General features: G+C 36.5%; 1 pseudogene; it reads left to right on the plus strand.

Annotated features, from left to right (window-relative positions):
- Nucleotides 1–24698: 24698 nt before the first annotated feature.
- On the plus strand, nucleotides 24699–26561 carry LOC149563124 (cytochrome P450 750A1-like; annotated as a pseudogene).
- Nucleotides 26562–26955: the final 394 nt, after the last annotated feature.

The following is a 26955-nucleotide window of genomic DNA, read 5'->3' on the forward strand; positions in this document are numbered from 1 at the left end:
ATTCTAGCATCAATATATGAGAATCATAGTCTACTAACTAAAATATTTTCTCTATATGATAGTACTTTAGTGTAATTTCTCATGAAGATTTACAAAAACCAAATCACAAATATAGACTAAAATTAAACAAAATTATAAGTTAGATGTTAATATGTAATTCTAGAATACAAGAATCAATGCATTTTGGCTTGAAATTGCATATAAAGTATAAGCAGTTTGATAGTTGTGGCTTCTTACTTAAATTATCTCTGTATTGGGCTAAGCGATCTAGTTGGATAAAGCTATATTTTCCTTTTATAAACTCTATAAGAAAATTCCTACTAGTCATCCATGTTGTGCAATTCCTAACTTTAAACATGTTGAAGTTGCACCCACAAACAAAAGTTGTAGAGCCACCTCATGGAAATTCATTAACGTCCTATTCCAGAAAGAACAAATGCACATCAAAGAATATTCCTGATCAAAACATGATTACTGCAATGTAACCCCTCCATGTTTATCAAATTTTGCTATTCCAATATTTCTACTTGGAGATGTAAAAAAATACTATCAAAGAAAGTATCTCGTGTGTTTTTTTTGAAAAGTGGATATAATTGATTTTCTGGCTTTACATGGATTGACATAAACAACAACCATTTGCATATCAAAAGCCATTTAAAAGAGTTATTATGTACATACAACATAGTGCATATAGTAGTGCATACAAAAGTTTATATTATGCACCCAAATTATATTTTTTGAGGCTTTCTTGGAGATTTTTTGATATCTTGCATGTTCATTATCATTTGAATCTTCTGTTCATTGGATGTACTTGTGAAGACCAAGGCTAATGTTGATATGAGAGCCACCACTACAAACCTTTGAAGTTCTTTGCACATTGATGATAGGAAACTATGAGTCAATTCTTGAGATCTTGCTATTTCATGGTGTTATTTTGAAGGATTTCAAGTATAAGGATTCATACAAGGAGACCTCCTTCCTTCATTTTAGAGGGGAGGCAATTTTATTATCAAAATTATTTGGAGCTTTCATGCAATTTCCTTGAGGACTTGGAGCATTCTTATGAGAAGATTAAAAATGTGTGTGAAAAATATGCAAACACACTTCTATGAATCCTTATACTTTAAATCCTTCAAAATAACACCATGAAATTGCAGGATCTCAAGAATCGACTCATAGCTTCCTATCATAAATGTGCAAAGACTTTCAAAGGTTTGTAGTGGTGGCTCTCATATGAACATTAGCCTTTGTCTTCACAAGTACATCCAATGAATGGAAGATTCAAATGATCATGAACATGCAAGATATCTCCAAGTCTCCAAAAGAGATTCAAAAAATGTCTATCACAATGGTAGCATAAGAAGTCATGATCTTCTCATAAGAATGCTCTAAGTCCTCAAGGAAATTACATGAAAGCTCCAAATAATGGTGATAATAAAATTTCCTCCTTTTAAAATGAAGGAAGGAGGTGTCCTTATATACCAAAGCCAAGAGGCATTCCCAAATTGGAGGGAAAATGAAAATTTAAAAAAAGGTGTGACCCACATAAGAGAATGTGCAATTAGCATTTAATTAAGAGATGTAGAGTGTAAAATTCCATAAAAATTATAAGATGAGGGGTGTTTTTATTTAATCTAAATGTAAAATAATCCCTTTTCTTATAAAATAAAGTGTGTGACATTTATTTAATTATTTCTTTTAAAATAATAATTGTTGCACATAAAATTAAGTGACAATGGGGTTTTATTTAATTAAAAGGGAGAAAATTTCTTTAATTAAATAATACAAAAATAAGATGATCCAACCATTTATTTAAAATTAATTAAATAAATTAAATCCAATTTAATCAATGAAATTGATGTAAAATAATAATGATTAATTAAATAATTCAAATAATTTAATTTGATCAAAGGAAATGGTGATGTAAATATCAATTCAAGCTTGAGATAAATTATGAAACCAAGGCACATAGTCAAGGTGACTATTTTAGGCTTCATACACATACAACAATGCATATTATGTACATACAAATTTCTACATTATATTATAAAAATGGATGGAATCAACTAACATATATATAGTTGTATGGTAGACGAGATTTGATTACTTACTATCATTTGACAATTCCTCCTTAACATTTTGGGGCAATGAAACATCTGTCCTTGTCATTGATAACTTCCAATCATCTATAGTTGGAGTTGCATCTCATATATGGGTATGTGCAGGATCATGGTGTGCCAAAAAGTGGCGATGTGAAAAAAAGAGTTTGAAGACACCTAAAAGCGCTTCAAAATCCGCTCTGAATTTTTTTTACCTATCCAGGAACCAAACCTGGAAGGTTAAGCCGAGCCATATCGGATATCCGATTTGATATCGGATATCCAATTTGATATCGGATATCCGATTTTAAATCCAATATCCGACTAATAATTAAAATCATATAATAGTATGATATATTATTTAATATTATTATTATTGATATAAAATAATAATAATAATATTAAATAATATATCATACTATTATATTATAATAATATTATTATTATAATAATTATTATACTATAATATAATAATATTATTATAATTATTATTATACTATAATATAATAATAATATTATTATAATAATTATTATACTATAATATAATAATAATATTATTATTATATTATAATAATATAATATAATATTTCATATATTATAATATATAGTAATGTAATATAATATATATATATATAATATAATATAATATAATAATAAAAAGTAATATCTTATAATATAATATATAATAAAAAAGTATAATATATTATAAATTATAATAATATAGTATAATAATAATATTTCATATTATAATATATAGTAAATTAATATAATAAATATAAAAAATAATATAAAAATATATAAAATGTAATATATATGTTATATTATATATATTATAATATCGAATATTCGATATAATATCGGATATCCGATACCTGTGCATGGATTAAATACAAAATCACAGACCCGCGACCCTTATTTTCACGTGAATTTGGGCCAGTCAAATCGGATATCAGATAATAAATCAGATATCAGATAGCAAATCGGATATCAGATATCAGGTATGTTCCCCCCCCCCCCGACTCATTTTTAACCTAAATTTAATAGATTTTAACAAGATTTTGTTTGTTTTAGTTGAATCTAGGGTTTTTTTGACAAAAATGGTTAAAATTTAGATTTTTTTTTAATATATATTACGTTTTGCAATTCAATAGGAATGGCTGATCAAAATGATGACACTGAGGCAAGGAATAATATTCCTCGCAACCCACCACCAAACGATCCAGTATCCCCACAAAACCATCCACCAAATGATCCTCTACCTTCTCAAAACCCTCCTCGAATCGAGGATTTGATAAATGAAAATCTCACTGAGTTGAGAGGTTTGCATAGAACATACAATAATGTACCTGCACTGGCTCCTATGTTATCCACGTTAAACACCATAGTGGATAACATTGAAACTCTTACAAACCAACAAAATGCCGCTCTTCGTTGGCATGATGAAATGCACTAGATGTTTGATGATGGTTTGGATTATGATGAGGTCGCAGCCCTCAACATAACCAAAGACGATTTGGCAAGCCTTTTTGCTAACCCAAAAATGGGTATACCAGTTGACCCAAAAAAAACCAAACTATCGATTAAATGGTGCACAAATGACGCCATACATGCAAATTTTTGGGACCGTTGGTGGATGGTCTTTGATATCCCTCCACATGGCAATTTAGACATACCATTTTATTTCCCTAAAAAATTATATGCAGAATTTTTGTTGAAACTTAAAGTGAACTATTGGAGCATGAAGCCCAACATGGGCTTAGGACTAGGAGCTCCTCAGGATAGACCCTCTTCCCAGTGGAAGAAACTTGGCACTTTTGTCCCCCCCCCTAATATCTCCCCCCCTCCTCGAGTGCAGCATCCAGATATTATGACAGAGGCTAGCTCTCAGACCATCAGAGCCATTCATAGGCTGAGTAGCCTAATGATATCTCAGGCTAGGTCAGTCTTGCCTCCTCGTGTTGATGATGTTGGTGCCAGTTCATCATCGGCTAGCTCATCACACATTTGTGTGCCTCACACTTGCATTCAATGCAAGAATATTTGCCTGGGTCCCATAGGTGATCTTCCTGAGTATCATTTTGTATTAGACAAGGATACACCAGACGCATGTGCAGAGGCTACAGACCCTAATGCGAGAGAGGAGGGGAATGTAGAGGCATGGACTCCTTCGGTGTCGGTACGTGTATACATTTTTTTGTTATGACATATGTGATTTAAAGTTAATTTTTATAATAGAGTAATTTTAATTTTTAAGTCATACTGACTTTTACATGTATGTGATCTTCATTCATGTTTAGTTGATGACCGAGGAGGAGCTCAGACAACTAGATGATGCTACACTCTCGGCCATTTCATTTGGCCTTGAGACATCTACGGTACATTATGTTGTGTTCGCATTTCTTTTTTCTATTTTATATTGTAGCATATATGGTTGCTAATCTTTCTTTTATCTTGCAAATACCACCTGCCCCGGGGGGACAAAGTGTGGGGGTGAGCCAGCATGCATTGAAAAAGGAAAGGTAATTAGATTTTTTCTAATTGATTAAATATTGATGCATTCTTGTAAAATGTTTGTGGTAATCTCATTTAATTACATTATTTATTGTATATAGGGTGTGGCTACTGGCGATGAGCCTGTACAGATTCGGCGTCCTAGATCATCAGAGATTTTCATTCGCACAGAGAGCCCCATTGTATGTATAAGTATCATTTATTTTTTATTTTTTTAATTGATGCAGCAATCCTAAAATCCTATCTCATGCCCAATTACAACTTTCTTCCACATATGAGTCCAACATTATAACTTTGTATGCTTCCATGAGCCATAATTGGTGCAAGGATTGCCCAATTGACTTCAAGAGATGTTCCATGACCTCTGTAATGCCTTGGATCTTCAATGTTCCCCTGATGAGCATGGGATGCTCTTGCATCACTTATCTTCATAAATAAATTCAAAACTAATTTCCATGATATTAACAACTACTATTTTGTATCTCATAGGAGACTCCTAGTGCACATGAGGTTCGACGGGACAGTTATGTAGATTTGATGATGCGACCACTCACTCCTGACGAGGAGCCTACAATAGTAAGGTTTAGTTTGAATTCATGATTAAATATGTTATAAATTTAGCATGCTATGAATTATAATGTTATAGTTTAAATTGTAGATTCATCTGACAAAGGTATTTGAACATATACAACCCACAATCACAGAGGTACCAGCATTGCCGAGGGCATACGAGAGGACTCCTGAGCGGCGCAGGAGGTCGACGAGAGAGGTATTTATTATGAAATTTTGATAGTATTAATCTCCAATACGGAAAAGATCATTATGCATTTGAGTAATTCAATGTTAGATACGTAGAATCATATAAATTTAGTAGTCTAACTTTGGGTTTTCCTTTTTTGTTTATGTAGGAGGCATCTGATCCACCTAGTGCAGTGAAGAGGCTACATTTTGATCATCCACCAGCACCCTAGGATAGTATAGTTTTTGTAGGATGCATAATGAGACATTTTGAGATGGCATATGCCACATTGTATATAGAAACATTGATATTATACACATTCTGATGGCAGGATCAGCCACATTTTGTATATGGATCTATGTATTTTGATATATATATATATTTGAATACTTTGTCTATGGATGCATGATCTTTGATATATATTTGTGTAAAATTTTGTCTATGGATACATGTATTTTGATATATATTTTTATCATTTACGTGCACAATGATATACATATTAATTTAGTATCTAGTATTGTTCAATTTATCGTGGATCATGTGTCATGCCCTAAATTTTACTAGTAAAAACACAACATTTTTTTTTTTTTTTAGCTTATGAAGTCGCATAAGAAATTACATATTGTAAAACAAGGTTATCATTGAATAGGAGTTCAAGACTCATGTGAATAGTGTGAAGGTGTTAACATTTTAGTCACAGGTGGTTTTCAAATAGATTGGATGACAGTCTAGTTCAAGTTAGCGTCACGAGTCAAACGAGAAAGTTCAAGATACAACACTCATAAATTAGTGAGGTAATTCATATCCTAACAAGCCTCTGATACTAATATTCTATTAGGGTCTGTCAGTTGTATCATATGGACTAGGTCGTGATTCTAGCATGTAAGGGAAGGGGATCAGAATTACTTATTATCCTCATTACCAATGTACACACATTCATTAATCATTACAATATATATTAATGTGACAATTAGTATATTACTATATCCTCATTATCTATCAACATTACTTCCTCACCAAATTATTGAGTGCACAACAAGATTGTAAGCAATCTACTAAGTTTTAAATTTATACAATCAATGGTATCACATAACATCTATGGATTGTTATTATCAACTAGTCATTTACAATACCACAAGGAGAAAACTTTCTTTCACATTTTCAAATGATAACAATGATGTCAAAGCAAATCTGTGACTCGTGCCAATGCTTTCATAACAATATAAACTCCAAATGAAACATGCATATACAACCTTATCAATATTTTCTTCTACACGTACATTAGGTAACAATGATACAATCTCCTTCCATCACAATGGGGCAACATAAGGGACTTTTCAAAATCATAAGGAACATGGACATTGAAAGATATGGACAATGAGTAGCATGAACATTGTCCAACATGATCGTTGAGAACATGAACAAGCTAGTGAATCCTCCTTCACAAATGAGGGCACAATGTCAAGTTTTCTCATCTAACATCAATCTGCAAGATGATCATTCCAAGCCATTTCCATTGCTCCCTTGGACACAAATTTGTATATGCAACACAACAAAATAACAAGGACCATGGGTGCTTTCCACCCAACCATAGGCCTCAAAGAGACCACCCCCGCGCTAGGGAACAAGGCTCAAACTGGGATACACATACAATCTTTCAATGCATAAACATTACATTTCAAACTTGAACAATTTCCCCCCAAGACTATTTCACAATGGCTTCACAGATGGAGCCATAAACATAGGGTGAAGGTGTGTTCTAAAATGGATACTTGCCATACCAAACCATATTTGCAATAAACAATTTTCATGCCCTCTCCGGGCTATCATAATTCACCAAATTTCATGCCCTCTCAGGGCTATCATAAATGAACCATTTAATGCCCTCTCGGGGCCTCCACATTTCCTCCTCCAAACCCACTACCATCAGCTGTAACTCCTCAAACTTCCTTTCTACACCATACTTTCCTTATCACCCCCAACAAGATATGAAATGTTATGGCATACAATGGAGCCCATACTCCAAGGTTCTCAATACATTTTTCGAACCCAACTTAAGCCCTTCACCCTAGACTTCTCTTCCCTTCCCACAAGGGTGAGTGTAAGTCCCAATCCCATAACAATACTCAAGCACAAAACAAGAAAACAAAACCAAGTAGAAATAAAACAAGACCCTCTAATAAAGCCTTCCCACTAACTTATTTTAGCAAAAAAACTAAGCCACTCCATCCTTATGAACTTGTCTCCTCTAACGGTTCATCGATAACCCTCACGAGCTCTGAGTTATGACCCTCGAAGGATCGACCTCAAAATGCACTTAGAGCACCTTGAAGACTCCTCGGTACGGGGTGGCCGCAAATGATGGATGGTCTTTGTGGCCAGAAAAAAGGTGTGACTAGGGTTCACTCGCTCATCTGGAGCTAATGGGACTGACGATTCAATGCCAAGATCAGCGGTTTCAAAGTTACGCTATGGTGCACCTATGAACTGAGGCACACTGCGAGTTTTGGCATCGAGCGAGATCGTTGTGCTGAATCCAAACGGAATGTGATCTCTCAAAAATGAGATAGGTTATTTTAGACCTCAGGATCACCGTCCTGTAGCATTTAATAGTTCGTCGATAGCCCTCACGAGATCTGAGTTATGACCCTCGAAGGATCGACCTCAAAATGCACTTAGAGCACCTTGAAGACTCCTCGGTACGGGGTGGCCGCAAATGATGGATGGTCTTCGTGGCCAGAACAAGGGTGTGACTAGGGTTCAACCACCCATTCGGAGCTAATGGCACTGACGATTCGATGCCAAGATCAACGGTTTCAAAGTTACGCTGTGGTGCACCTATGAACTAAGGCACACTGCGAGTTTCGGCATCGAGCAAGATCGCTGTGCTGAATCCAAACGGAATGTGATCTCTCAAAAATGAGATAGGTTATTTTAGGCCTCAGGATCACCATCCTGTAGCATTTGACAGTTCATCGATAGCCCTCACGAGATCTGAGTTATGACCCTCGAAAGATCGACCTCAAAATGCACTTAGAGCACCTTGGAGACTCCTCGGTACGGGGTGGCCGCAAATGATGGATGGTCTTCGTGGCCAGAACAAGGGTGTGAATAGGGTTCACCTGCCCATCCGGAGCTAATGGCACTGACGATTCGATGCCAAGATCAGCGGTTTCAAAGTTACGCTGTGGTGCTCCTATGAACTGAGGCACACTGCGAGTTTTGGCATCGAGCGAGATCGCTGTGTTGAATCCAAACGGAATGTGATCTCTCGAAAATGAGATAGGTTATTTTAGGCCTCAGGATCACCATCCTGTAGCATTTGACAGTTCATCGATAGCCATCATGAGCTCTGAGTTATGACCCTCGAAAGATCAACCTCAAAATGCACTTAGAGCACCTTGGAGACTCCTCGGTACGGGGTGGCCGCAAATGATGGATGGTCTTCATGGTCAGAACAAGGGTCTGACTAGGGTTCACCCACCCATCTAGAGCTAATGGCACTGACGATTCGATGCCAAGATCAGCGGTTTCAAAGTTACGCTATGGTGCACCTATGAACTGAGGCACATTGCGAGTTTTGGCATCGAGCGAGATCGTTGTGCTGAATCCAAACGAAATGGGATCTCTCAAAAATGAGATAGGTTATTTTAGGCCTCAGGATCACCATCTTGTAGCATTTGATAGTTCATCGATAGCCCTCACGAGCTCTGAGTTATGACCCTTGAAAGATCGACCTCAAAATGCACTTAGAGCACCTTGGAGACTCCTCGGTACGGGGTGGCCGCAAATGATGGATGGTCTTTGTGGCCAGAACAAGGGTGTGACTAGGGTTCACCCGCCCATCCAGAGCTAATGGCACTGACGATTCGATGCCAAGATCAACGGTTTCAAAGTTACGCTGTGGTGCACCTATGAACTGAGGCACACTGCAAGTTTTGGCATCGAGTGAGATCGCTGTGCTGAATCCAAACGGAATGTGATCTCTCAAAAATGAGATAGGTTATTTTAGGCCTCAGGATCATCATCCTGTAGCATTCGACAGTTCATCCATAGCCCTCACGAGCTCTGAGTTATGACCCTCGAAAGATCGACCTCCAAATGCACTTAGAGCACCTTGGAGACTCCTCGGTACGGGGTGGCCACAAATGATGGATGATTGTTTGAAGACTACTCCATGTGTCACTATCTTTCTTGGAAAAAAAATTTCTTTTGAACATCAACCTTGCAATATTATCAATTATAGCCAAACTTTTTCAACCAAGTCAAAATGTCAAATGTAAATATTTGTTTGCATTTTTTGCTAAGGGGAGTTTCATAAATTGACTTTGATTTTCTATGTCTCTAGTGCTTGAACATACTTAAAATGGCTCTTTGGTCTTAGAGCTATTGGTATTTTCTAATTTCATGGTCTATGATATGCATACTAAGAATTTCTTTCACTAAATGGTTTCCTTGATCTATTGACTACACTTAAATTTGTTCACTTGTCATCTCTCTTTCTATATGTTCAATAATTCGAATATGTCCCTAGGGGTCCTAGGACCCCTAGAGACATATGTCGTCATTTAATGGGTCAAAGAGGGTCATAGGTTACCCTATGACCCCCTTTGATCCATATTACCCATTCGAATAAGTTCCTAGGGGTCCTAGGACCCCTAGGGACATATGTCATTGTTTAATGGGTCAAAGGGGGTCATAGGTCACCGTATGACCCCCTTTGACGCATATGAACAATTCAAATATGTCCCTAGGGGTCCTAGGACCCCTAGGGACATATGTCATCGTTTAATGGGTCAAAGGGGGTCATAGGTCACCCTATGACCCCCTTTGACCCATATTACCCATTCGAATGTCTCTAGGGGTCCTAGGACCCCTAGCGACATATCTTGTCGTTTAATGGATCAGAGAGGGTCATAGGTCACCCTATGACCCCCTTTGACCCATATTACCCATTCGAATATGTCCCTAGGTGTCCTAGGACCCCTAGAGACATATATCGTTGTTTAACAGGTCAAAGAGGGTCATAGGTCACCCTATGACCCCCTTTGACCCATATTACCTATTCGAATATGTCCCTAAGGGTCCTAGGACCCCTAGAGACATATATCATCGTTTAATAGGTCAAGAGGGTCATAGGTCACCCTATGACCCCCTTTGACCAATATGTACGATTCGAATATGTCCCTAGGGGTCCTAGGACCCCTAGAGGCATATGTCGTCATTTAAAGGGTCAAAGAGGGTCATAGGTTACCCTATGACCCCATTTGACCTATATTACCCATACGAATATGTCCCTAGGGGTCCTAGGACCCCTAGGAATATATGTCATCGTTTAATGCATCAAAGGGGGTCATAGGTCACCCTATGACCCCTTTTGACTCATATGAACGATTCAAATATGTCCCTAGGGGTCTTAGGACCCCTAGGGACATATGTTGTCGTTTAAAGGGTCAAATGGGGTCATAGGTCACCCTATGACCCCCTTTGACCCATATGAACGATTGAAATATGTCCCTAGGGTCCTAGGACCCCTAGGGACATATGTCGTTGTTTAATGGGTCAAAGAGGATCATAGGTCACCCTATGACCCCATTTGACCCATATTACCCATTCGAATATGTCCCTTGGGGTCCGAGGACCCCTAGGGACATATGTGATCGTTTAATGGGTCAAAGAGGGTCATAGGTCACCCTATGACCCCCTTTGACCCATATCACCCATTCGAATATGTCCCTAGGGGTCTTAGGACCCCTATGGACATATGTCGTCGTTTAATGGGTCAAAGGGGGTCATAGGTCACCCTATGACCCCCTTTGACTCATATGAACGATTCCAATATGTCCCTAGGGGTCCTAGGACCCCTAGGGACATATGTCGTCATTTAATGACCCATATGAACCATTCAAATAAGTCCCTAGGATCTTAGGAACCCTAGGGACATATGTCTTCATTTAATGGGTCAAAGAGAGTCATAAGTCACCCTATGACGCCCTTTGACCCATATTACCCATTCGAATATGACTCTAGGGGTCGTAGGACCCCTAAGGACATATGTAGTCGTTTAATGGGTCAAAGGGGGTCATAGGTCACCCTATGACCCCATTTGACCCATATTACCCATTTGAATATGTCCCTAGGGGTCCTAGGACCCCTAGAGACATATATCGTCGTTTAATGGGTCAACAGGGTCATAAGTCACACTATGACCCCCTTTGACCCATATGAACGATTCGAATATGTCCCTAGGGGTCCTAGGACCCCTAGAGACATATGTCATCATTTAATGGGTCAAAGAGGGTCATAGGTTACCCTATGACCCCATTTGACCCATATTACCCATTCGAATATGTCCCTAGGGGTCCTAGGACCCCTAGGGACATATGTCATCATTTAATGGGTCAAAGGGGTCATAGGTTACCCTACGACCCCCTTTGACTCATATGAACGATTCAAATATGTCCCTAGGGGTCGTAGGACCCTTAGAGACATATGTCGTCGTTTAATGAGTCAAAGGGGGTCATAGGTCACCCTATGACCCTCTTTGACCCATATGAACGATTTGAATATGTCCCTAGGGTCCTAGGACCCCTAGGGACATATGTCATCATTTAATGGGTCAAAGAGGGTCATAGGGTGACCTATGACCCCCTTTGACCCATATTACCCATTCGAATATGTCCCTTGGGGTCCGAGGACCCCTAGGGACATATGTCATCGTTTAATGGGTCAAAGAGGGTCATAGGTCACCCTATGACCCCCTTTGACCCATATTACCCATTTGAATATGTCCCTAGGGGTCCTAGGACCCCTAGAGACATATATCGTCGTTTAATGGGTGAAGAGGGTTATAGGTCACCCTATGACCCCCTTTGACCCATATGAACGATTTGAATATGTCCCTAGGGGTCCTAGGACCCCTAGAGACATATGTCATCATTTGATGGGTCAAAGAGGGTCATAGGTTACCCTATGACCCCATTTGACCCATATTACCCATTCGAATATGTCCCTAGGGGTCCTAGGACCCCTAGGGACATATGTCGTCATTTAATGGGTCAAAGGGGGTCATAGGTCACCCTATGACCCCCTTTGACCCATATGAACAATTTGAATATGTCCCTAGGGTCCTAGGACCCCTAGGGACATATGTCATCGTTTAATGGGTCAAAGAGGCTCATAGGTCACCCTATGACCCCCTTTGACCCATATTACCCATTCGAATATGTCTCTTGGGGTCCAAGGACCCCTAGGGACATATGTCATCGTTTAATTGGTCAAAGAGGGTCATAGGTCACCCTATGACCCCCTTTGACCCATATTACCCATTCGAATATGTCCCTAGGGGTCCTAGGACCCCTAGGGACATATGTCGTTGTTTAATGGGTCAAAGAGGGTCATAGGTCACCCTATGACCCCCTTTCACCCATATGAACGATTCGAATATCTCCCTAGGGGTCCGAGGACACCTAGGGACATATGTCGTCGTTTAATGGGTCAAAGAGGGTCATAGGTCACCCTATGACCCTCTTTGACCCATATGAACCATTTGAATATGTCCTTAGGGGCTTGACGACCCCTAGGGACATATGTAGGCATTTAATGGGTCAAAGAAGGTCATAGGTCACCCTATGACCCTCTATGACCCATATGAACGATTTGAATATGTCCCTAGGGGTCTGAGGACCCCTAGGGACATATGTCATTGTTTAAAGGATTAAAGAGGGTCATAGGTTACCCTATGACCCCATTTAACCCATATTACCCATTTGAATATGTCCCTAGGGGTCCTAGGACCCGTAGGGACATATGTCGTCGTTTAATGGGTTAAAGGTGGTCATAGGTCACCCTATGACCCCCTTTGACCCATATGAACAATTCCAATATGTCCCTAGAGGTCCTAGGACCCCTAGAGAAATATGTCGTTGTTTAATGAGTCAGAGAGGGTCATAGGTCACCCTATGACCCCCTTTGACCCATGTTACCCATTCTAATATGTCCTTAGGGGTCCTAGGATCCCTAGAGACATATATCGTCGTTTAATGGGTCAAAGAGGGTCATAGGTCACCCTATGACCCCCTTTGACCCAAATGAATGATTGAAATATGTCCCTAGGGGTCCTAGGACCCCTAGGGACATATGTCATCGTTTAATGGGTCAAAGAGGGTCAAAGGTCACCCTATGACCCCCTTTGACCCATATTACCCATTCGAATATGTCCCTAGAGGTCCTAGGACCGCTAGGTACATATGTCATCGTTTAATGGGTCAAAGGGGGTCATAGGTCACCCTATGACCCTCTTTAACCCATATGAATGATTCAACTATGTCCTTGGGGGTCCTAGGACCTCTAGGGACATATGTCATCATTTAATGGGTCTAAGGGGGTCATAGGTCACCCTATGACCCCCTTTGACCCATATGAACGTTTCGACTATGTCCCTAGGGGTCCTAGGATCCCTAGGGACATATGTCATCATTTAAATGGTCAAAGAGGGTCATAGGTCACCCTATGACCGCCTTTGACCCATAATACCCATTCGAATATGTCCCTAGGGGTCCTAGGACCCCTAGAGACATATGTCATCGTTTAATGGGTCAAAGGGGGTCATAGGTCACCCTATGACCCCCTTTGACCGATATGAACGATTCAGCTATGTTCCTGGGGGTCCTAGGGACATATGTTGTCATTTAATGGGTCAAAGGGACCCCCTTTGACCCATTAAAGGAAGACATATGTCCCTAGGGGTCCTAGGACCCCTAGAGACATATATCGTCGTTTAATGGGTCAAAGAGGGTTATTGGTCACCCTATGACCCCCTTTGACTCTTATATATTAATAATATACATATATATTAATAATATACATATCAATATAATAATATATATATATATATATATACATATACATATTACATTATTATATTTAATGAAAATATTACATTATTATATAAATATATTAATAACATACATATTAATATAATAATATATAATACGTATTTAATATATATATACATTACATTATTATATTTAGTAAAAATAATAATAATATATATTATATTTAGAGATTGTAATAAGATTAACATAAGATATTATTATATATTACTAGATTATATCTTGTATGTTTACATTACGTTATTATATGTATATAATATATTAAAATATGCCTTTACATATTAATATAATTGAAATAATTTAAAAATAAAAAACTAGAACGTTTAAATCAAATTTCCCTCCAAAATTTGAAGATTTTTAGAATTTGACTACCGAGCCATATCGGATATCCGATGTCAAATCGAATATCCGATCAGGCTTTGTATTTACCAAGCTTGCCCGATCAACCCCAAAGACGTGTTTATAGAGAGTTTTAGTGATACTTAGACTTCGGGTAGCCATCTGACAATGTTATTTTGATCGAAATTGAATGAAACGAAATGGGTTTTTTAATATCGCTCTCTAGATTCCATCAATATAATTTCTGTCAAATTCTGAGTTTGATAAGTATTTATTAGTTAATTATCAATGAAGATTATTGTAAAGTGCTGATTGACATATTGAATGAAAAATAGCTATAACTTTCAAACGGTATAACATTTTTTAAATCTAAAAGTTGCGTCACATTCTATACTTTTCCTAGTATAAGAAAAAAACAAAAAAAGAAAAATTTGATCAAATTTTCTATTAGTTAGGGTGGTCAGACATGGGACTTTTTTTAATCCGAAAAAGTTTTGGTAGAAAATTCATATTTAATTATTTTTTTGGAATAAAAATATCAAAAAATATGCGTCACATCCGGGCATGAGTCTAGTTTTCATATCTATAATTATATTAAAAAAATATTATGATTTGATTTTGATTAAGGTGGTCAGACATACACCTACTTTTTATTTTCACCCTGAAATTTTCTTAGTACTGCATTAAAATTCAAACTTTTGACCAATCAATTATTTTTTCCTCCTGATAAGGCCTAGTAGTTTAGAAACTACATTCAATTTTCTACAAATTATTATCTTACAAATTTTTGATATAAATTCCATAACCACTTCAAAATTATGTGTCAAGTTGACATAAACCTGATTTGCTAATTTTTCACTGCCACTTAAGGCCATAGTTTGGTACACCATGATCTTGCACATACCCATATTAGTGAGTAATTGACAGAACCTTTTTTGGTCTTCACTTTCACCTTCTTGTCTGAAAACTTTATCCAAAGTAACAATAATCTTGAACTCTTCCCATAATAACTTTGCACAAACATTACTATCATAAGGTGGTTTGTCACTAACAGGAGGCAGTTGTCCCAAATCTCCTACTAAAATAATCGATCAAAAGTTTGACATAATCTTGAATCTATATTTTGTAACAAATTTTTCCTAATAAAACTTATTTCATCAATTAATATGTACCTAATATATTGAATTTCTTCTTGTAATTTTGTAAGCCTTGTGCCTTGTAAGTCAAAAAAATCTATAAGAGGAATTCTTAGAGTTGAATGAGTTGTTGATGCACCAATGTTAAAAGTTGCAATTCCAGTTGGTGCTAATAATAAAAGCAAAAAATGTTGTGGTGTTGATGCATTATAAAGAGCTTGATGAATGGCTTGAACTAGATATGATTTCCCTGTTCCCGCTGTTCCTTGAATTATCATACATAATGACATGACATGTTCACCTTGATTATAATGTGTCATAATAATATCAAGTGCTTTCTTTTGCTTAGCACATAAAGTTCCATATGATATACTCATCATCATATCTTCAGGTATAAGTAAATCATTTTGTTTCATAGCATTGATAAAATGTATTGCATTATTTGTGTATTCTTCTCCTCTATATTCTGCACTCCATGGATTTTTTCTATCAATATCTTTGCTTCCCAGCACATCTATTTCTATTAGATCCATCATTTTTCCATGATGTAGTCTTGATATTATCTCCCACTCATGTTCAATTATATTTTGATTATTTGGTAATTCATTTTCATCTTCAGAATGATCATGAGTTTCAACATTATTTTCAGACTCATTTTCAATAGTCTGCCTATTCACATGCCATGGATTATAATTAATGGACTCCCAATTGGATACAATTTTACTATCATCTATTCCAATATGTCTTTGTATATTACAAAATGGTTTGTACAATAATAACTTTGACCAACAAAAATCAATCCATTTTTGTGAGTTTCGTGAAGGAATATTTGTAAATCTTGGAAACACTCTCACAATAGCTACCATTGTCCTTGCTTGCCATTTATTATCTTGTTTTCTTCTATAGTTATAAGTCCAAGATCTAGCTACATCTATTAGTATGACACTTTCCATTGCATATGGTCTATCCATATATCCTTCGATGAAAAGTTTTAGGTGAGCTTCATCATCATTTTCTTCATTCTTTATCATTGGCTTGAACACCTCTCTTGAAACATTAAATGTAACAAATACTCTGCTACTTTCTACTAATGGCAACTCTAATAACATATGACACATTTCTTGTGCACCAATGTCTCTTTCAATCAGGTTTTAGTTAGTAGTCTCTTATATGCCTTTGATGTTGCTTCATCTGGATTTTCAATATTTGCAAGTCTTACCAACATTTGACGATATGTCTCAGAACTCTTTTTCGCTTTTGCTGAATACTTTGCAATATAATTGATTACAGCATGTCTTGAGAGAATAGGTTGCCAATCTACATTTGCTCTCCATAATTGAAGTATGGTACGATTATGTGTATTTAATCAATCATCATTTATTGCTGGTTCATATATTTTATCTCCTGTTGTTGGATCTTCAAATAATCTTGATCCATCCAGGTGTAATGGCCATGGTGCATTGTACCTAAAAAATAAAGAATACTATTAGCTTGTATACTATTTTTTCATTTTTTTTAGTAAAGAAAACATATGAATCTATATAATTATATTACCTACAAACCATTTTCCCTCTTTTTTTACGAAGGCAAGCACCCTCTTTGCATATTGTATGGCATTCAACACAATTGAGCAACTCTTCATAATCATGTTCGAAGTCTATTTGGTTTAGTTGTTGTGTATTTCGAAGGCATGGATGTTGTGTAAAATTTTGTAGGACCTATTATTGAAGATATAACATATTTTATTAAGTAAAAAAATAAAAAAAATCATAATATATGTTGAATAGTTATAGAAGAATTGATATCATACCTATATGTTTCGTTGATGTGGATCTCCGCTTGGATTTCATGCATGTATAATAGAATCAAAATAGTTTTGAACTATCTTGATTTCACCAATTAAGGCTATCTATGTTAGGTGCTCCCTCTAACCATATGAATCCATGCACATGCGGTGATCCTCTGTGTTGCCACTCATATCTTTACCAAAAATCTTTTACTTTCATTCCCTTCAGTAGTACTTCCTTTCGAAGAATTGTATATCTAAGATGCATATAATATGCAACAATATGTGGGTAGTCAATAATATTTTGTCGTCGCCATTTTTGTGCCTCTTGTGGATTAGATGGTTTTGTTCCTGGCATTAATGCATGTAAGTCAGGCCAATACATATATGTTGCACTCAAAGTAAAGAAAATTGTTGGTGTTCCAATTTGATGCAATAGATCACTTAATTCAGCTCGACATTTTTCCTAATAAGACCTTGTACCCCTTAGAGTTGTACCAAAACACATCAAGCAATCTGCTAGATGTGAGGAAGGGACATTTTCTATATGTTCTTATAACTCATTGATTGTGATTGGCATATCTTGCAAGCTCTTTTTGGAAAATACTGCTGACGAATTTTGTGCAGGATATCGCATGATCATATTCATCATATAATACCTAAATCGTGGGTGTCGTCCAAAGTGATGATCTCTATATTGAAGTAAATGCTTAACAAATTCATAAAGATATACTCTTCTCAATCTTGGTTCGATCCAATCGCATTGTCCATCTGGAAATAATGTTGGAAAAGCCATATCCAGTAATCCTTCCATGACATACTCATTCACTGGAGATGTTCCAATTCCTGGCCAATCAATTAGTGATCCGAGATCTACATTTGGGTTATTTATGCATGCATGAATTAGTTCCATCTCTCTTCATGCATTTGGTGGTTTAGAGGCCATTGACGTAGTATGATTGATAATATTTCCTTGATCCATCTCCATTATTGGACCCACAAATACATATTCATTTGCATCCAAATCAAATTCCATATGAACTGAGTTTGGTTGATCAAAGATGTTATCATCTGAATTAGATGTAAGCTCACTAAGTGCATTTTCATCAATTTGAACATCTGTATAGAACTTATCATGATTTATTTTAAATTGAAGTGCTCTATAAACCCTTTTTTTATTGACTGTAAAATTATAACTTGTTCCACGTTGATTCTTTTTGCGAACAATAATAATAGGTAAATCTTTTATGCAATGTGGTAAATTTTTTTCTATTTCTCTTACTTCTTGTGGAAAACTTATGGTATGCCCTTTATATTTAAATTGACCTCCAGTTGCGTGTGTAACTTGAAGAATGGGGTTGATACATGCTATCAACATTTCTTCTATTTGTGTTAGATTAGAAAGCTCTAATGGTTGTGGACCAGGATCCATGTTGTTTAATGCTGAAAATTGATGTTCATTCTTTTCTTGTCGACATCGATGACAAATAGGGCCTTCAGGGACCCGTGCAACCTTCATTGCAAGATAACTTTCTTGACAAATGTAGCACATACTGGGCATATCAATTTTATCTAGTCCATTTAGAAACATTATTTGTAATTTCCTCAAGTCAATCCCATTATTTTGAATAGTATTGATTGTCCCCTTACCCATTATATTTTGTGTTCTTTTCAGTTGTCTTTGTCTTCTTATTTGTGATGTGGACTCCTATTGTAAATTATAATTTCCTGAGTCAACATTCATAAGATCCTCTACTCGATTAGTTGGTGTTTGTAGAACATGATCTATTGTCATAGAATTCATCCCATCGGAACTAAACCCACCATTTTCATGAGATTGAGCTTGTCCTTGATTTGAGTCACAATTACATAGTTGTATTTGTTGTATTTCTCTTTCATTGAAGTTGTCTAGGCTCATAGATCTTTTTGCTTGTCTTCTCAATATATTTTGGTTATCTTGAGATGTTTGTGTACGATGTGTTCTCATCTTATTTCCATGTTGTCTCATTTCTTCTTCAATCTCTTCCACTATCATAGTTGCCCTATGCTTGACATGTCTTTCTCTATCAAGTTGGTTTCGATGATTCTTTTCTTGTTCTCTTTTTACATTAGTCATTTGTTGACGTCGTTGTCTCATATAATTTCATGCATATTCTCTATGTTGTATTTTTTGGTCACCATTTCTAGGACTTTTAGCTTCCTCTCTTTAAGCATTATTCTTTTGTTCACGTCATCGTCTCATATAATTTCAAGCATATTCTCTTTGATACTGTCTCCATTGCTCTTCATTCTCAAAATTTAGTCTTGGACGAGGCATTTTAGAAAATCTGAATGTGATAACATTAAAACTAATAGGATTTAAATTAGTAATCTTACATAAACAAATAAAAGATAAAATATATTGGGCTATATATTATTAAAAATTACAGAAGTAAAGATTAATATATTTCATAAATAAATATGATTTTCTCATAGTAAATTATGGACAAAAATCTATCTTTGTATTACAATTATAGACAATTAAAATGGAGATTAATATAAATCTATTGTTACTTGAAAGATATAATCAACTAAAATGTCAAGTTTGAGCCCTTTCTTCATGCATCCAATCGATGGTCTATGATTCTTTTTCAGATCCTAGCTCATCTACAGAATCATAGGAAATCCCAAGAAAATGTTTGATAAAGAAGCCATCCAAGACATAGGAGAATAACCCTAGCTTAATCATGATCATATATCCAAATTAAGAATAAAGCTAACCCTAGTATTAATAATAAGTTTAAACTAAAAGGTAACCTTAATGCTAACCCTAATCAGATTAATTAACTTAACATTAAGTACTAAGCTATAAGATTTAGGCTCTCGAGCTCAATACTTAGTTCTGAAAGCTTTAATTAATCAAAATAGAACTACCAAGAAATACATTCAATCATGGACCATAGAATCGAGAACCTAAAACAAATTAAATTATCCTAATAGTTGCGTGTACAGTTGAGAGGACAATACAAAGACATCAATGAGGTTTACTGAAAACTCTTTATGATGGAGAAATCCTTAAGGGACCATATTGGAAAGGTAAATTGTTATTTCATAGAACAGTTGTATGTTATTCATTCAATGGCCTTGGCGAATTTGTAGGGAAAGCAAAGGATGAAGAAATTATGTATCATTAACTTAGCTACACATTTGACCATTAAGCAGGATGATCATCTGATCTGATTGACTTTGGGTAAACCGTTCCATCTTCCCTCCTTCTCTGCTATGATTTTGAAAAGTACAAGTAAACCTAAAACCTAAAAGGGAGGAAACCACGTTTTAATTCATGGTTGGGAGAGTTAAAAATGAAAACAAAAAGAGAGCAGACCGTAAGCATTACTCCTACTCTAGCAAGATTACGGATATTTGAAAACACTGCCTTCTGTTTTCGATGGATAGAGATTAACATTTTGATAAACAATTAGCAGCGCTGATTGCGATTGAAGGTAGGTAAGTGAAGGTAATCCATGGTGGAGGGATGATTAATTTAATTCAGTTAACAATAAACATTAATTATTCATTCCTTTGATTGAAGCAACTCAAATACTTTATCCTGAGTTTCTAGCTCTGATGTCAATGATCATTTTCATCTGATTGGATAGTCAATACCAATTTTTCTAACTACCTGACAATCGAAGGCCCACTCAATCTAAGGTTGAAGGCTTGTGAGCTAATATGCTAATCTGTTGCTTTTTTCTTTTTCCGTTGCTCTTTTATGACTGATATGTTGTTCTTTGCAAGCTCGGATAGATTTCAAATTTCAATGTATATGAAATTGGATGAACTTATGTTTAGGTTGAGAGAGGGATAAATTGTGCCTTCTATATTTATATCATTGATTTAATGGGATGTGACGATACGTAAATTTAAATTTGTTCTTAATTTTGTTATAGTCGGCTATTAATTCTCAAAATGAAAAACTTAACATTAACACGGTCACAACACTTCATTCCCCCATTCTGCCACTGTAGGTTACGCCTCTTGGCGTAATTACCTAAATCTCTATATTCTATTAGTAAAGAAATATTATAAGATTTTCCAATAGTTGATTCATAAATTAAAAATTTTATTATAAAATTATAATAACTAAGATAATACTTAATAATTCAAAAAACTATAATCTCTAAAGTCATAAAAATAAAAAAAATTAAAAAGCTTACATCACTCACAGCAAAATGGAGACTGGCACGATACGCCTCTAAAGTCATAAAAATAAAAAGATAAAATAGCTTACATCGCTCACAGCAAAATGGAGACCGGTACGATACGCCTCTAAAGTCATAAAATGGAGACCAGCATGATACGCCTCTAAAGTCATAAAAATGAAAAAATAAAAAAGCTTACATCTCTCACAGCAAAATGGAGACCAGCACGATATGCCTCTAAAGTCATAAAAATAAAAAGATAAAATAGCTTATATCGCTCACAGCAAAATGGAGACTGGTATGATACGCCTCTAAAGTCATAAATTGGAGACCGGCATGATATGCCTCTAAAGTCATAAAAATAAAAAGATAAAATAGCTTACATCGCTCACAGCAAAATGGAGACTGGTACAATACACCTCTAAAGTCATAAAATGGAGACCGGCACGATATGCTTCTAAAGTCATTAAAAAAAAAAAAAAAAAAACTTACATGGCTCACAGCAAAATGGAGACCAGCACGATACGCCTCTAAAGTCATAAAAATAAAAAGATAAAATAGCTTACATCACTCACAGCAAAATGGAGACCGGTATGATATGCCTCTAAAGTCATAAATTGGAGACTGGCACGACACGCCTCTAAAGTCATAAAAATAAAAAAATAAAAAGCTTACATCGCTCACAGCAAAATGGAGACCAGCACGATACGCTTCTAAAGTGATAAAAATGAAAAAATAAAAAAACTTACATTGCCCATAGCAAATGGAGACCGGCACGATACTCCTCTAAAGTCATAAAAATTAAAAATTAAAAACCTTGCATCGCTCACAGCAAAAAAGAGACCGGCACGATACGTTGAGGAGCAAGTTACCAGAGGAAGGAGCGATTGTCTCTAGGAAAGAAACGAGTCAGTAGACATCTCCTGTTCAGTGATGCAGCTGCCAGCGGTAACGACACAGTCACAGCACAGTCGCAACACAGTATGACACAACACAGCATGACAAAATTCACTCAACACTCAAATTTCTCCGTCATACAACACTCCAAAAAAGAAATAAATTGCAAATTTACAGAAATTTCCTTCGAATCCAAGAAAGTTTGTGCATTGGACGACCCAAAACAATTCAGGGTTAAAAATTTAGAAACTTTGGAAACAACAATTTTTTTAATGTTTACACTGACAAAAAGTCAACTGGAGATTTTTCCACTGAGTAAAATAGAGAACTTCAACGATTTTTTGCGGAATATTTTTAATTTGGAAAAAAATCGAAACTTCAAGCTTTAGATTCGCCGAACACTATGACTTATATTACACATATAAAGTGAGCGAGAAAAGCCACATGTACAGCTTTAAGGTAGTTTTGATGGAGCTTGTGACTGGCAAATGACCCCTTACTGTCGCGTTCAGCAGACCCTCCATCACTGCGGATTGCCACTAGGGTGAAGTTCTAGACCAAATTTTCACTGTGGACCATGGTCCTAGGCTGAGAATTCAGATTTCATACCAAGGCAATGGCTGTGAAAGTTTTCTAGTCCTTTTAACTGGTCCATTATGTGCATGGACTGCAACATCTACTTAGGCATCAATAAGCCCGTGGCTAAATAGTCGAAAGAATGCATCCGATGTGACTGTTTGTTTGATTTATTAATTAATTTAAAACTCTCAGAACCGTGCTTCTATGATTTCTAAATTAATTAATAAATTAAGAAAAATGTCACATCCGGTACAAAAATTCGGCTAGATAGACGTCGCCCATCGATAAAGCATATAATGATGACTGAGGCTTGCTGACCTCTATGCATGGTAAGATCTCCTCTAGCTGACGATGGCCATCAGTATGGAATGTATCTCACGCTTTTTTGCGTCCTGTGCATATTTTGTACATTTTGTCAAACATTTTGCATGATATCTCTACAATTCAATAGCTATCGGCTTTTCCATAGCCGATATCATCAGTGGTGATTAGAGGAGCGTATTCCCACCTTTGGCACATTTGGTTGAAAATTCTTTGCCTCGGCCTTGACCTAGCTTGCGTGTGTTGTATTGTCAGAGCTCGAGCTCAATGATGGTGGAGTTGCCGCAGAATCTAGAACTTTGGAGACGTTTCAAAAAGAGTGCTGACGTCAGTTTTTAGCAATTTTCTGAGCCAAAAAGATAATTTTAACCTGGGGAAAATTGGGCACTGACCAATAACAATTTAATATTTCATGTACAAAAATATATTTTAAAAATAAATCATTCCAAACCTTAGATAATAAATATCTGTTTCTGAAAAAATTAATAGGAGCAGGCTACATTAGTTCTTCCCTGCCTATGGACTAATAACTGGAAAAGTTTAAAAAGGTGCACAGCATACAGCAAATTGTATTTTAAATATATATAGTACAACTACGAAATGAACAACTTAACTAATATAAAAGAAAAATCGAGCTAGGGGAGAGGAACCAGTAGTCATGAGGGCAGATCATCAACATGTATGTCGTAAGATCTTCGATTTTTTTTTGAAATGTAAAATGGACATTGAACTACCTACAACTAAGGTTTGAAGGTGTGACTCATCATGCAAGTCGTTAAAATAGTGCACCTAGTGAAATGTGTCTAAAACATGACTTTTTGAACATTTGACCAAAGCTTACTCTAAAAATCTCTACTAATTGAATTTAAAATTATTATTTGTTGTTAATAGAATATTATATAACTATATAAAATGTAACATATATGCAACTTAAAAAGACCAAATAGTTATTATTAATTATAAATATTTGTTATATATAACTTTTATAAATAACACAAAAAACAAATACTATAACTCAAAAAATTTATTTGTTGTTATAAAAATAACACATTATTATATAAAATACAACATATATCCAACACAAAAGAACCTAACACCTTTTACTGCCACTAAAATCTACCAACACGTTTTACTGTCACTATCCTATCCATCTCAAATCAAACAAACACCATAAATTTCACACACGGAGAGAGCGATTTCTGCATCATAGTTCAATATGGTTTCTTTTTCTGAGTTTCCTGCATCATTCCATGGATTTAGAAATGTAATAGAAGAGGGTGCGTATGCTCCAGCAATGGTTGCAGTATGTTCACTTGTAGTTTTCTTATGGGTGTTGTATAGATCTAGCCTGAAAAGGAAGAATTCGCTGGAATTGAGATTACCCCCTGGACCGTTTTCCCGGCCCATTATTGGAAATCTGAACCAGCTAAGAAAGCTTCCTCATCACGATCTTCATGAACTTGGGAAGAAATATGGGCCCATCATGATGTTGAAATTGCGCTCTGCTTCCATTGTTGTGATTTCGTCTTCTGCCATGGCGAAGGAGTTCTTGAAAACCCACAATTTGGTTTTTGCAAGCAGGCTTGTTTCTGCTGTAGGAAAATACATTGGATATAATAACAGGGACCTGATATTTGCACCTTACGGGACCTACTGGAGACACATGAGGAAGCTGTGCGTGGTAGAACTGCTGAATGCGAAAAGAATCAATTCCTTCAGATGTGTAGGAGAACAAGAAATGCTTCTCATTCTCTGTTTCATGTGGGAGATATCTGAGCAGGGTAAGAAGCCCGTTAATCTCACCAACATGTTTTCATTGTTTGGGCAGGCAGTTATGTGGCGCATACTTTGTGGTACCAAGATTTCTTTTAACCGTGACAGTCATCTGGGCGGTCATGGTGAAGAGTTAAAGAAGATGGCTACAGAGACAGTGGCTACAATTGGAGTTATCAATATTGGGGAATTCATTCCTTGTTTGGACTGGATGGACTTGCAAGGAGTGAAGGGGCGCATGAAGAAGGTGCACAAGTCCTTCGACGAAGTGATAAGCAAAATAGTAGAGGAGCACCAGCAGCGCAAGGGGTAGTTGTTGGCGTCTGATACGAAGGAAATCATTGACCTGCTCTTGGAAATGGGGAGCCTCGATGGAATGCCAATCACAGAAGAAAACATTAAAGCCATTGTCTTTGTATGTATTCAATCACTTTTCATTTATAATGCAATCCCTTTTATTAAGTTTCCTGCATTATTCCATGCAATCAGAAACATACAAGTTTAAGAAGATGGTCTATGAATATGAGTCATATCCCTTTTCTATTTGACTGGTATTTTTGGTATACTAGGTTTTATTCTTAAAAGTGTTGAATAGTTGAAATTGATTTATTTTTCTCAAACTTGATTTTCTTTTTAGTGTGTGATATTTAAGGGTGGCTATATTTTTGAAAAGGAAATTGTATAATTTTTACAGGATATGTTCTTCACTGGAATTGAAACGACAGCTACTGCATCATATTGGGCAATGAGTTTGATTCTTAAGAACTTGGGCGTGGCCAAGAAAATGCAAGAGGAAATGGATTCGGTGGTGGGGAGAGAGAGGTGTGTAAGTGAGGATGATTTGGCAAACTTGGAGTACTTGCAATGTGTGGCGAAGGAGGCACTGAGGTTATATCCAGTGGTACCATTGTTGCTTCCACATGAATCCACACAAGATTGTAGAGTTGGTGGGTACTTCATTCCTGAGAGAAGCAGGCTTATTGTCAATGCTTGGGCTATTGGAAGGGACCCATCGGTGTGGGAGGATCCTCTGGAATTCAAGCCACAGAGATTTATGGATAAAAATGTTGATGTTGTGAGAGACACAGACTTTTTTGATATGTTGCCATTTGGAGCGGGAAGGAGAGGATGCCCAGGGGCAGGGATGGCCGTTGTGACCATGAACCTTATTTTGGCTCAATTCATTCATTGCTTTGAGTGGAGTGTGGAAGGGGATTTGGATATGACCGAAGTCTTTGGAGCCACCATGCCCAGGATTGTCAACCTTGTCGCTACTCCTAAGCTTAAGCTGTCCAGCTGCCCTTAAAACTATATTTCCTATTTCCATGTGCATTTAATAGAGGTGTAATGGTTATACTGATAGAAAATATACCTTGTTCTTTCAGTTCTACTTCATTTTCTTATTAAACTCCTACCTATTCTCCGTGTCTTCCTCCTCTTCCTCTTTCTTCTTATCCTCCTGCACCTCTTTCTTCCTTTCTTTATTCTCCTCGTCGTCCTCCTTCCCTCTCTTCTCCCCCTCTTTCTTTTCTTCGCAATCTTCTCCTTCTCGTTCTCCATTGATTTTGTTTGTTCTTCTTCTTTACCTTCTACTTCTTTTTCATCTTCTCCTTCTTCTTAGCCCTTCTCCTCTTTTTCTTCAACACCTTCTACTCCTTCCTCTTTTCCTTCTCCGCCACCATCTTCTCCATCATCTTCTT

This window comes from Cupressus sempervirens, chromosome 4, assembly GCF_028749045.1.
Source record: "Cupressus sempervirens isolate cs-2001-9-10 chromosome 4, ASM2874904v1, whole genome shotgun sequence".
NCBI classification, from domain to species: domain Eukaryota; kingdom Viridiplantae; phylum Streptophyta; class Pinopsida; order Cupressales; family Cupressaceae; genus Cupressus; species Cupressus sempervirens.